The sequence below is a fragment of the Elgaria multicarinata genome, chromosome 6, assembly GCF_023053635.1.
Source record: "Elgaria multicarinata webbii isolate HBS135686 ecotype San Diego chromosome 6, rElgMul1.1.pri, whole genome shotgun sequence".
Lineage (NCBI taxonomy): Eukaryota > Metazoa > Chordata > Lepidosauria > Squamata > Anguidae > Elgaria > Elgaria multicarinata.
In genome coordinates this window covers 53130663-53135215 of record NC_086176.1, presented here as the reverse complement: position 1 = coordinate 53135215, position 4553 = coordinate 53130663, and positions in this window count along the sequence as shown.

The window sequence follows — 4553 nt, the reverse complement described above, 5'->3', positions numbered from 1 at the left end:
AAAATGGGGCTGGGAAAAGAGGCTCTCCTCACCGTCAGATCCTGGGGACGATTTGCCAATTGCTTAATTAGCTCATTGACCGGTTCACACAATTCCCCTTCATCAAACCAGGCTTTCTACCTTGCCCATTTTTTAGGATCCACTAGTCTCCTCAGTTATTAATGAGAGGCTTAAGAGAAGCAGTTGATCCTGATGGGCCAGCTGGCAAAGAAGTTACATTAGTGAGCCAGAAAAGCAGTTAAATTAAATAAACAAGGAAGTTTCACAGGAATTGGGTTGGCTGTGAAGGGCATATGGTTAGGCAAACAAGTCATGATGAGGTTTTAGGATGTGGCTAGGAAATCAGAAGGTAGAGGTTTTACTGCAAGCTGAATTCCGAACAACGGGGTAGCCAGAGCAAAGACATTGTGAGTCAAGTGTGGATGAGGAAGAGTTGGGAAGGCCACAGGAACTTGTGCTCCTCCAGATGTTGTTGGACTTCAACTCCCATCAGCCCCACCCAGTGTGGCCAATGATCAGTGGTTATGGAAGCTGTAGTCCAACAACATCTGGAGGATCATAAGTTCCTGTGGCCAGATCTGCACCAAGGAGAATATTGCACTATGAAAGTGGTATGAAAGCGGTATATAAGAGGCAGGAGCCAAAATACTGCTTTATAGCAGTATTGAAGTGCACTGACAAATGTTGGGGCCCATTGACACAGACCACATGCCACTTTCATACCGATTTCATAGTAGTATATCCTGCTTGGTGTAGATGTTTCATGGATCCCAACAGTTGTCAGTGCACTTCAATACCACTACAAAGAAGTAGTGTAGATCCTGCCACAGGTTTTCTCCCCAACGCCCCAAAGCTTGAAAAGTATTAAATTCTGCTAGAGATCTGTAACCAAGATCCTTAAAAAAGAAAAAGCACAGAAAAGAATAGAACAGAGAGAAAAAAGAATAGAAATGACTATAGGGTTTTGCTGATACATGTACAGGACAGAACCACATGTGCAGCCACAGGTTTCTTTGAAGTTTCCACTTCACCTACTCTTTATTACTGAAGATGCAAGCTATTGCTTTTTTGCATTGACCCTTTAGCAGTGTGAGCCATCAAAACCAATGTTTCTAAAAAAACCCCACCTTCCTACTGTGTATATGTGTGTGTGTGTTTTGCCTCCATGTGTAGAATTGTCTCCCACAAGAGCACAGCTCGACAGCTACCCTGATTGAAATAAAAGGACAGGCATGCTAGAAAGCTATTGATCAAAAGAACCTGATAGATTCAATACTTAATTCCCCATTATGATCTTGGCTTTTGCGGAGACTTGAATAACCAGGAAGAGATCAAGTATCTCACGAATGAGCTTTCCATCTGAAATATTGGTGTCTTAGCTTGGGAATGCTACAGATCTATCTATACGGCCTGTCACATACATGCCTGTCAATGCAATTCTATAAAGACATTCTCAAACACGTCTCCGGGTGAATGGGTGTTTGAGTATAGGTGAAGGAAGGAAGAAGCTACATGGAATTCCATCCAGGAGTTCAGTTATTTCAGGTGCAGTGGAGGGTTGGGGTGTTGACAAGCTTTAGCTGTGGTTCTCAGATCAAGCTAGCTCTCAGAAACACACTGTTATTGGGGATTTTATGTGGCATCAGGAGAATTTATTTGGCGGGCTAATGTGACAAGAGATGTTTGGCGTTGCCGCTTGCTCTTCCAGATTCTTGTCTCCAAACCCTTAGGAAAGTGTATCCCACCTGTAAAAAGCACCCACATATCAGGCTTGTTGGGGTTTTCTTTTTTAAAAACATTGCAAAAATAACAAAATCAAAAAGAAAAAAGGGAGGAAACAAAAACAGCAATAGGCAAAAAAAGAAAAAGGATCATGACCAAAAAAGAAGAAGATTTATAATAGCTGTTCACAACACAATTACTAAAAAAGAAAAAGGAGGGGGCTTTATCCTGGGTAGGGTGACCAACTGTCAGGATTTCCCCGGATTTGTCCTGGTTTTTGTTCTTTCCATGGTGTCGGGGGATTTTCTATCATTTTCAATAATGTCCTGGAATGACACACCTTCCCCTTTAAGGCTGCCATTAGCATGGCAGGAGGGAATGACATGCTTTCTTGAGGCACATCATTCCCCCACCCCGAGCTCCAATTGAGGTCTAAAAGGGGAAAGTGGGTCATTCGTGGACATTATAGAAAAGGCCCCAATTGGAGTGGATGGTGGTGGTGCAGAATGAAATCCTTTCCCCTCCTCCACTCCAATCGGGTTCTTTAAGGTGGCGGGGGAATAACGTACTTTCTGCAGGACTCAGAAAGCTGCTTCCCCACACACACACTAAGTGTCCTCTTTTTTGGTTTCCCAAATATGGTCACCCTAATCCTGGGGTGATCCCTGGGATCGTCCCCGTCACCTCTATTTCCAATACAAACATTAATATAAGCAATCCACATACCTCCATAAGCATCCAGATGGAACTGACTATGCATTGATGAAATGTAGGATAGGCAGTGATCACGGATTTTTCGAGAACAATATTTACATGAGCAATTACTTCCATCCAAAACGAAGCCACCACAGGGCATGCTCACATCATATGCTTCAACAAGGCATTGTACATATATCAGGTTTTAAATGGAAGGAAGGGGTGGGTGGGTATGAAAGCAGTATATGGTCTGTGTCAATGGGCCCCAACAGTTGTCAGTGCACTTCAATACCACTATAAAGCAGTAGTGTGGCTCCTGCCTTTTATAGACCGCTTTCATAGTGCAATATCCTGCTTGGTGTAGATTAGGCCTCTATGGCCCCTCGACACTCACAAACTAGGGGAAGAGGCTCAGTGGGAGAGCACTTGCTTTGCATGCAGAAGGTCCCAGGTTCAATCCTCAGCATCTCCAGGTAGGGCTAAAAAGGGGTTCTGACCACGTCAGGTAAACAATCCTGGGCTAGATGGACACTCGGTGTAAGGCAACTTCTTACGCTCCCAACCCCACTCACACTCACTCACTGCTCCCCACATTTACTCACTCATTCAGTCATTCCCTCCACCCCACCCATCACTCACACATACACATGGATTATCTTTATTTCTGATTGCTGAATCAAATAAATACTGTGTTGGTTACAGGGGCTCTGTTTGTGTGGTCTTCAGGGAGGGACCCTTCCTTTCCTTTTGCTGCCACAAAAAAAATCTATCTAGGAATACGATCTATGGTTCCTGCCTAATATACAAGCCTAATTCCTAGAGTGTCCCTAGAACCTCTGAGCACTGTTTTCTAGGAAACTCTAGAAATGGGGCATTTGGGGGAGGAACTTCCCCCCTTTCTTTCTTTTTTGGCAGTGACAGACAGTGGGGGTCATGGGGGGCACCTGCTGCCCGCAGGCCACACTTTTTAGACCTATAGGGTCTGCTATCTGAGGGTTGCATCACTAAACCACACGTTTTTAATCTCCGTACAGCTGAGTAGTTGAATTCCTCAGATTTAATGTATTCCACGCCACCTGTACTTTACAGAAGAGCAATCTAACCAAGACTGCAAGTGAAAACATCCCTCCCTGAAGACCACACATATAGAGCCCTGTAACCAACACAGTATTTATCTGATCCAGCAATCAGAAATGACTATAAGCTACATCTTGCAGCTGCCAAGATGAATGAGTTTGTGGGGATGCCACCTACCATTTACTGCCCTCAACGGATCTAACCAACTGCCTGTGAAATACAGGTGGTATTGTTTGGAGTTCTGTATCTACAGGTTAGGCTGTCTTCTTCAAATGCGGTAAATTAGCTGCTCTTGGGAAAGCAGAGGACACAAGTTGTTAAGTCCAAGGGCTATAATGGGGAAAAAATCCATTGTGGCTGTTCCAAGACACACATGAAGCCTGTGAGCAAAAAATAAATGGTTTTATAACTCTTCCCAGAAGGCTTAATAGCATATAATAATCCACTGGAAATATATTAAGGCTGTCTTTCCTTAGGAGGATGGATTTGCACTGGGCTTTTTTCTTTTCTTTTTTCTTTTTGTTTGGGAGGACTCATTCCAAAACAGGACTCATTCTCCTAGGAGGAACCACTACAATGGTTATTTATTTATTTATTGCATTTCTATAGTACCCAATAGCCGAAGCTCTCTGGGCGGTTTACAAAAGACTGGTTGAGATTTTTTTTTGTTTCGGGAGAGGGGGGATTCAGCTATGGGGGCCTGGGACATGATAGGTTTATAAATTATGCACTGCATGGAATAAGTGGCTTTAGGGAAGATTTTCTCCTCCGTAAGACTAAATTCAGGGTCATCCAGTGAAATGGACTCTCAGGAGAGGCAAATGGAAGCACTTCTTTACACAGTACATCCTTAATTTATAAAAAACACTGCCACATGATGTGCTGATGACAGCCACTAGCTCAGATGGCTTTAAAGAAACTTAGGGCTTCACCAAATGAGACTAAAATTACTAGGGCTTATGTTTCCAGATTCTTTAACTTCTCTTTTACATGGATTAACTTCTCCTTTACATGGACTGACATGGGCTGTTTTGGGGGGGCTTTCTTTCTCGACAAGT